The 9,460-nt window shown below is 39.9% G+C and overlaps 1 protein-coding gene across 10 annotated transcripts in view; it reads left to right on the top strand.

The window, feature by feature from the left end:
• The first annotated feature begins 1,370 nt into the window (after positions 1 to 1,370).
• LOC5578378 overlaps positions 1,371 to 9,460 on the top strand; it is a 91,126-nt gene continuing 83,036 nt past the window's right edge. For 2 of the 10 annotated variants that reach the window (XM_021839447.1, XM_021839446.1), the window contains exon 1: positions 1,371 to 1,467. The gene's annotated coding sequence lies outside the window, so the exon portion shown is untranslated. Of the gene's footprint in view, positions 2,347 to 9,460 lie in introns of all 10 variants that reach the window. The other 8 variants (XM_021839448.1, XM_001663791.2, XM_021839444.1 and 5 more) reach the window with 6 other exon arrangements.

The raw sequence follows: 9,460 nt of genomic DNA, 5'->3' as shown, positions 1-9,460 counted from the left end.
TTGACCCTTTATTCATTCACTTGCTCAGAAACAATGAGCTACACACATGGTTACCAATAGCTTTTAGGACATTATCTCAGAGTATGCGAGAATTATTGCGCAGTTCCCACCTTATTGGACCCCGCACTTCAGAAGTGCGGGCGGGTTCATAAGTGTGGAAACGTCAAACCCTTTGTTTTCGCCGTTGGCGGTCAAGAAAAGGCAGTGAATCGGTTTCGCGCCAACGAAAATTGTTTTCGTTTTAGCAACAGCATGTGCTCTCAGCAGGGTTGCTAGTTTGTTTGTTTTATTTGTTTCACGAAAACTTGCTTGTAAAACATTTGTAAAAGTATGTCAGCCATTTGAAATAGGCTTGTTCGATTATTATTAATTGTGGCAATGATGCAATCAAGTGCAAATCTGTATTTGGATAGAAAAACCAGTGTAATTTGTCGCGTAAATGTACATTTGAAGAGCTTTGGGTATGGATCCATTTGCATGGAAACTTATTTGGAACCACTGCTTGGTGACCTTCGAAGTGCGATACACAACTTTCCCAATAATCCATTTATCAAAGCAAAGCACAATATTGATGTAATTTAAATGACTCTTTATTTTTTATTTGGAACATATTTTATCAGTTTTACTTTTCCGTGTCGATGTCGAAACGCAAAGTTTGACGTCTTCTTTTGGATGAAGTTGACAGCAAAACCGCGACGGAGAAGCTGGCTGTCAAAATAGTGCGCACCTGTGTGGGTGCCAGTCACATTAGTGTGAGTGAGTCGACTCCAACCCGAACCGAAGTACCGAAGCAAAATATTGCGCACACACAGGCGCATATTCGAATCCGCTGATACGAAATAGTGCAGTGATGTCAGCTAGTTGAATAATGGTTTAGTACATGTTTAGTACGCTTGAAGAATATCAGTTTTATTGCACATTTTTGGGGGATTTTATTATATGCTTCTGTAATCTAGTTGAATTTTTAATTTATTTTGATTTAAATAAAATTCTAATCAATATCACCATCACGCTTGAACGGTGTTATTCAAAATATTGAGCACGATGAGCTCCAACATTTCACATGTTCGAAAATTTGCCTCTGGGATGATTTCTTTTTGTTATAGTTTTTAGCGTATATGACACATAAAGAAGCTTCGGATTACTAAGTATCCCTATGCGTCGAAAAGTGAGAGAACAATCAGCACAAAATCGATTTTTAAGGATATGGAAAAATTGTATTTTGATTTTAGAGAGATTATTTATGACAACTTTAACTTGTTTAGTACATTGCAATGTATCGCACAATTTTGTTCAGAAAACTGATGAAGCAAAGTTGGCACCACTGGCAACGGCACGGGCAGCGAAGACGGTCGATCGCAGTTCACCGTGCAGTTTCAATCCCGTGTTTCGGTAGTGTGCCTTCGGTGGTGTCGTCGTGCGCTGCTGGCTGTCTGTGGCGTTTTCTAACACGCACATTGTCATGCGGTGAGTGTGGTGATTTTTCCCATCATTCATTCGTTTTTTCAAAAATGGCCGAGTAGGTAGTGTCGAGCGAGTGCTCATCATCGCAGTCCATAATATCAAGCCCACGGAGTGCACTTTTCTAGCCCTTTAGCCCGTTTTTCCCGTTTCCTAGGTAGTGTGGTGGAAGTTTTGGACTTTTCCAAAGGTTTGAGATAGTTTTTACTTTTGTTTCCCCGACGACGACGACGACGGAAGTTGCCTCCTGTTCGTGTGCCTGAAGTTTGTGCCGAGAAGAGAAAAAAGAAAAATCCGTTTCGCTGCCCCAAGAGTGTGTGAAGTGTGAGAAAAGCAAAAGGAAAAAGTAAGTTTTCAGCGAGGAAAAAAGGAAGTCTAGAAAAAAAATTGTGACCGAACGAGAAGTGCCGATTTTCGATCTCGGGAAAGATTTTTCCTTCGGAATTCCTCCAAGAGGTCTTAGTAGACCACGAAAAATAAAAGAGCAGTTATATTAGCAACCCACCGTCGTTAAGGGGCCCCCCGTTAAATGAAGAAGAAGAAGCTAAGCAAAGAAAGGCATTAAATAGCGAGGAAGAGAAAAAAAAGTGAAAAGTATTCAATCTAGAAGAGAATCTACTACGACGGACGGACGGACGATCGACCGACCGACTGACTGAGCTCTGAGATCAGCAGACTATTGTGTGTGAGTGTGTGCCGCGGAAGCGCCCGTGCCTGTGTGCGAAAGCAGAAGCAAATACCCATCATCCGCCCCCCTGAGAGGGATCCGTACTGGTGCGGAAGTTCCCATTTCCCGAACGGGAGCGAGCCCTGCCACCGGAAGTTCCCGACAGAACTTGCGGAAAGCTCATTGCGCAGCGAGAGCTTTCACAGGGGAACAAGAATGTAAGTACCCACCACCTATCTACAGAATAGCGGTTTTCCTACTTCTTCACTTCTAGATGGTTATTCCGTTTTGAAAGGGTTTATGATTTTAGAGTCGCTCGGAAGTTGGTATCCAACTGAAAGGCAAGAGAAAGAATTGTCCATCTTTTCTCGATCTACCAATGTAAATCAGTTAGACCTCATTCCGGTTTCTTATAATAGAATAACAGCAACCGAGCGAAGCTCTGATGGAGAAAAATAAGGTCGCCCTCTTATAAGTTGGATCGTTTGGTGTGAGATTACTATCTCGTAGCAGTAGTAACACTAATCGCCGAATTACGTCACACGTTGTCGCCTAAAAAGACATTCTCGACAGTGGAAAATGGGCCCGGATTAAATCTGGGATTTCCCCGAAGTTGTATTGAACTTTCCTAGTTTGCGTTATGAGAAAAGTATAACTTTATTTTGCGAATCGCTGGCAATGCAGATGAATTGAAGCCTCGAAAGAGAAGGTATGGGAAATTCCATTGGACTTCTTTTCTGTTCGATGCCTGTGCATGGAATCATCATCGATAGATTGTTGAGTGAGTCACATTTTGCAAATAAAATGTTTCATGCTTGTAGAGTTAATCGGCACAATGCAAAACTAAATAGGTCTTGATTCAAAGAAAATGTGATTTTTGGTGAATATGACATGATACTTAATTTTATGCAATGGCTAGACGACTATCTCGGTTTTTCTTATTATTCAGAAGTAGCACATAGAATGAAATTCACTGCTTCAAATGAAAACGCCTTATTTTCCCCTTCTATGCCTACTTTTCCCATGTTCCATGTAAACCTTATGGACCGCGGCACAAACAGCAGTATTCATTTTGCTAAAAACTATCTAACGTAATCGTTTGTAATTGGAAGCAAGATTGTAGAAGTCCAAGAGGTTAATAAAGATGTAAGTGTTCAGCTTATTTAGTCTGTACCTAATTATTACAAAGTACTCATTGTTAATCGGGAGCTGAATAGTACACCATTAAATATGTGTTACCAGAAATTGGAGTAGCTAATTTGTTGTTCTTACATTGATGGAACTTCATTCATTCTACACTCCTCAATATGTATTCAGAAAAAAGTTCCAATATTTCAAGAAAATATATGCCACTTTTCTCAGTCCAGGGACAATAACAGGTCTCTTTATTGACTATTGGGTCTCTATTTTAATGCATGTCTCTAAAAAGTCTGCATTTTTCATGAAAGGTCTCTGGTCACTATTTTCCTTTTCCTTGTAGTGAATTCTGACTCGAAATACCTAACCAGGTATTTCCTCAGGGATTACTCTGAAAATTCTCCAAAATGCTGTTCACTCTCGATAATTCAAATACAGTGAACTCTCCTTTAGTCAATATTTCGTATCTTAATATCGAGTTAGAGATCCATAGTGAATGATGGGTTCCATGACTACTTCGATGGTCCCTTGGATCGCAATTGCACTGGTGTTGTGTTCTATAACTCGATACCTCTCTAACTCGATGGTTCCTTCAATATCGAGTTATGGGGAGTTGAGAGCATTACGTTACGCAAAATTTGCCAATTTTAGACCTACTCCATGACCCACGTAACAGTTCTTGTACAGGAAATTAAAAAAAAAATGAGTGGACCGTAACACAACGACAACGGATCCAATCTTTTCCGTGCGGCAAATCCTCCAAAAATGCCGTGAGTACCAGGTTTCTACGCACCAACTGTTCATCTATTTAAAGTCGGCATACGACAGTATTAACCGTGTCGAGCTATGGAAGATCATAGACGAGAACAGCTTTCCCGGGAAGCTCACAAGATTGTTTAAAGCAACGATGGACGGTGTGCAAAATTGCGTACAGATTTCTGGAAATCCTCCAGTTGGTTCGAATCCCGCCGTGGACTACGGCGAGGTGATGGACTTTCGTGCCTGCTGTTCAATATTGCGTTTGAAAGTGTCATGCGGAAAGCAGGGCTTAACAGTCGAGACACGATTTTCACGAGATCCGGACAATTTGTTTGCTTCACGGACTACATGGTTATTGTTGGAATAAATTTTGAAACCGTGGCAGATACGTCCACCCGCCTGAAACGCGAAGCAACAAGAGGTCGGACTGATGTAGAATGCGTCAAAGACAAAGTACATGCTGGAAGGCGGAACTGAGCGCGACAGGGCTTGCCTAGGAAGCAGTGTCACGATAGACGGGAATTCTTTCGAAGTGGTTGACGAGTTCGTCTATCTCGAATCCTTGCCGATGGCCGACAACAACGTTAGTCGTGGAATACGAAGGCGCAGCATCTGTGGAAGTCGGCTCCAGAAGAAACTACGGTCAAGAAAGATTCACGCGCGCACCAAAGGCACGATGTACAAAACGCTCATTAGACTGGTAGTTCTCTACGGGCATGAAACGTGATCTTTGCTCGAGGAGGACCTGTAAGCTCTTGGGGTTTTCGAACGCCGGGTACTTAGGACGATCTTCGGCTGCGTGCATGAGAACCGTGTGTGGCGGCGAAGGATGAACCACGAGCTCGCCCAGCTCTACGGCGAACCCAGTATCCAGAAGGTGGCCAAAGGTGGAAGGGTACGATGGGCCGGGCATGTTGCAGGAATGCGCAGGCGCAGCGAGCTAGATGGATTGACCTGGTGCACCAGGACCTGAAGTATGTGGGTCGAAGTCGAGGATGGCGAGAGGCGGCCATGAACCCAGTGAATTGGAAAAATTTTGGCGAGGTTTTGTTAAGTTGATGGATGTAGAACCAAATATTATAAATTGCATTGGCATCTGGACTCCCTATAAGTGAGAAATTGCAAATAAAGTGCAAGATTACATCGGATTGGTTCGGTGTTTACGCCGCACTTATTCGTCATCTCTTGCTGAATAAGTGCGGTCGATCGACGTAATCCCGCACTTTTACTCGCAATACCGCACTTCTAACCGCACTTATAATGTATTGCGCCATAAATAAATAAATAAGAAATAGACCGTAATATCCCGGAAGATCCCCTTCATTCCTCTATTGCGTTACGTAATATTTGAACGATTCCGGAAATCCTTCCGATATTTTTCCACCAATCACAGTTTTCTTCCGATTTGTTCAAAAGTTTTAGCTTTAGCAGATTTTTCGATTCCTATAGGAGTTTATCCCAAGGGTGTATTTTTGGATTTTTGGAAGATTCAAGGGTTTTCCGACAACTTCTACAACAATTTTTCAAGGAGTTCCTAAGCCGACTTTTTCAGTTATTTTTATGTGAACCTCATCGTGAATTCATATACGAGTTGTCTCAGGAACTGCTCTGAAATGCTTCCATGGATTATACCTGGAAATGTTTTGAGAACTATTTCAAGAACACCCCAATAAATTCTACCAGTGATTCATCATTAGCCCTGGGACAGACCTTTGTATTGATACTTCGGCCAAATGACATACAAATGAAACAATGATCGGATTCTGAGGTCACTTCCGGTGAACCAGGAGACGAACATGAATAGCTCAAACTTCATTAAATCATCTGCGCTCTGCTGTGTTGTTTACTTTGCAACTCAAATGTGAAATACACAAGTTGTAAGAATGTTTATTCCATTTTATGTTTTTTTCCTACTCGTTTCCTGAAGACCATCTGGCGAAAGTGCAAAATGCTAAAGAAATACAGCCACGTCGAGATGATTTCATGAAGTTCGTATGAGATGTATGAGATAAATCAGCCTAGGACTAAACATCTCGATAAAAAAAGAAAGATAAAAAAAATAAAATAAAATTTGGGCAGTTGAACGACTAGGGTTTCATTACTAGTAATGGATCCCTAGTAGCTGAAATTCAATCTCGGTGCTTTTCCGCAATGGTATCTCAGACGGATATACGTTTTGGGGAGTCTAACAACAAGTTCAATGTCTTTACTTCATAGTTCGCCTATGAAACATACAAGATAATTTGTTTTTTTCAGCGAAATATATTGTGCATCCGAACTATCACTGCAACGTCGCTGGATTGTTGAGCGCCTTGCAGTTTAGTGCTCCAGCGACGCATTGAAATAGCCTGTTTCGCTCGAGCACTAACATGAAAAGGTCGCCAACGACCAGCGACGTTTCGGTCGCGAGAAGTAGTTGAGCGAAGTTTGTGTTCGTTCTTGTTTTTGTCTGCACTGACAATACATTTGGAAAACTGTTGTCCTAATGCCTATTATGGACCCCGAGAGGGTCCATAATAGGAATGTTTACAAATTTGACGTTTCCTATTATGGACCCTCCATTTGATTCCCATGTAATCCGGCTCGCTGCAGACGTGCCCACCTAAAAATGCTAATTACGGACCCTCTGGTGTGGTTTCATTTACAAAACTGTTCAAATATTTGGAATTATGCGCCTCAAACCAAATGTTTTGCCTGAAACTTCTGACTAACAATGCAATTGAATTTCCCCCGGTGGATTTTCATAGGAATAAGGTTGCTTTAAGTGTTAATTTAATGTTTTTCTGTTGGGGGTCCATAATACGTAAAGGGTCCATAACCGGCATCGGATCCTTAGTTTTAGCGTCATTTGTTCCTTTTCACTTCCGAATAATAATCTGGTGACATCTGGATGGAGTGCCGACATGGTCAAGAAGCCTATTCTTACAGCAATGCTGAGATGGCTTTATGAAGTTCCAGAACAGCAATGCTGAGAAGGCATTATGAAAGTCACGTGCATTATGCCTTATTATGGTTTATCTTATGGTTTACCGGAAGATACCTCAAAATCTAATCTCTATCTGGTCGCAGTGCCAATATATTCAGAAGGAACATTTACGCAATAAAGCTTAGATTACGTCATGAAGTTTGAATAGTTGCGTATCTCGTTTAATGCTTTATTCCTGTGTCTCCTGATGCACCGGAAGTGTCCTCAAAATCCGATCATTATCTGGTCATCTGGCGGAAGTATCGATATGTGCAAGAAGCATGATTTAATGACGTTGAAGTAGTCGCATATGATGCTTCGTTTAAAATTTACAAATGTGCCTTGGCCTCGGAGCTTTCGCCTCTCCAAATGATGTATTCTTGCATTGATCCGTTACTTAAAGTCTAAAAATGGCTTGGCTGGCGTTGAATGTTGTATGTTGTAAAAGTGTGACTAGGGACTTCTGATTTGAAAATCACACTCGCAGAAAGTCAAACTCATCGCAGCAATTGTAATGAAAATCGCATTTCATAAAATTTATTAGTTTCTGCGCACAAGTCGATTGAAAATTAAATGTCTGTCCCGGAGCAAAGAGGGTTATGTTCTTCAAGAAATTTATCTAGAAAAACCTAGTATCGAGTCCCTAACCTCAAATGTTACTACAATTTTTACAACAGTTTAAGATCCTATCTGAAGTTCACAAACGTTTGGCAGAATCTGTATAATTCCAGTACAAACTTTTTTATTAAATTCAATAATGAATGTGTGGATAACATATTGTTTGAGTTTTTCAGTCCACATGTTTTCTACGTTGCTATTAAAAAAACCAGTGATCACAAATGCTGATAGACTCCCACAAACTAATGACATCGCTAGTTAAGCTCTTAGTACACGGTGTCAAATATTTGACTGGGATCTGAAAGCGGTGCAATCGTTTATATACCTCTATGTTTGGACTGCTGTCAGATTCCAGTCACATATTTGACGCCGTGTGTTACTTACTTTATGGTGAATTCAGGGTGTCCATCCATCCGGGAAAACCGGGAAAAACCCGGGAATTACAAATGACCGGGAAAAATACGGGAAATACCCGGGAATTTGGAAAACACCCCGGGAAAATATGTATTTCAAATCACCGGTTTGTTTAAATTTTAAGTCGTCTGTTATTAGTACTTCACATTATGAATAATTTTTGGTAAGTTGGATCTTTGAAACATTTCTTGAAGGGTACTTAAGGATTTTTGGCAAGGTGCTTTTCGAGATGAGTGTTAGATTTTCATTTTAGTTCTTGGTAAATATTGAATGAGGTATTTACTGAAATCGAACCGATAATTGACCAGTATTTGAAAGTTCTTTCTGAGAGATCACTGAAGTATTAGTAGATTGCTAATAAGATTTTTATTGGATTCTAGAAAAGATCCTAGGCTGATTTTGCTTGAAATTCTTAGTAGATTTTTAGAGGTTGGCAAAATGCTAAGCCAAAAAAAAATTGCATTTATTGGGAGATCTTCTGAAATCCTGGACAGATTCATTAAGAGTTCCCTTTGGCGGATTTCTAGGGTTGTTGATGATACTGATTCTTGATGAAGCCTTGTCAGGATTACTAATTTGACTAGTCTTTGATCTATTACAAAGTTATTATGAGGCCTCCGACGAGATTTTGTGTAGATTTTTGCAGATTGACAACGAATTCTTTCAATCATCCAAAACAAATTTCGTAACTAGATCTTTGATGGATAAAACAATAACGAGGGCCTCTAGGTATTCTTGACCAGATTTTTATTATGTTTTTGACAGAATTCTTGATATCTTGATCAAATCTTTTGAAGATTACTTGGAAATTGCAATCTTGGATTTATGTCAAAAGTTTCAGCCAGTTTCATAGGAGAACAATAACATGCATTTGGAAATACCGTCTTTGTAATTTTTTTTCTTGGATTCAACATGAGTTTTATCAGATCAACTATTTCTCCATGAACAAGCCATGTCTAACGCATAATTCTTAAGGCATTCTTAGAAGGAAATGGGTTGGCTATTTGTTTATATAATTCCAAAATTTCTCTGAACTTCCTATGAATTGGGTCCTAAAATTTTTAATGAATTCTTTTTCTTATTTAATAATACGAAAGAGCATGTTCTTGCGACTATTTTAGCAATTTTTCAAGCTCAAATAACGGATATAACATATTAAAACTTTAATTTTAAAAATAATTCCAAATATGAACCTTGACACTTTTGACCATGTTTGACGATCACTTTGTCGAAAAAAAAAACGCCACAGGGCTTTTAGTTTTAACACTGGGGTTGTTTTTATCTGACATTTCGGAAGGGACACGGTAAACAAAATATACCCAAAATTTGAGTTTAAACCAAGGGGTCTGACAAAATCTTAAAAACTGTAAAAAAATGTTTTTTTTGGACTTACACCAACGTAAACCATTTAAATATTTAGTAAACATGTGTTTCTGGTC

This window comes from Aedes aegypti, chromosome 1 (genome assembly GCF_002204515.2).
Source record: "Aedes aegypti strain LVP_AGWG chromosome 1, AaegL5.0 Primary Assembly, whole genome shotgun sequence".
Lineage (NCBI taxonomy): Eukaryota > Metazoa > Arthropoda > Insecta > Diptera > Culicidae > Aedes > Aedes aegypti.
Note: the sequence above shows the minus strand (reverse complement) of the source record. Positions and strands in the feature narration are given on the sequence as shown.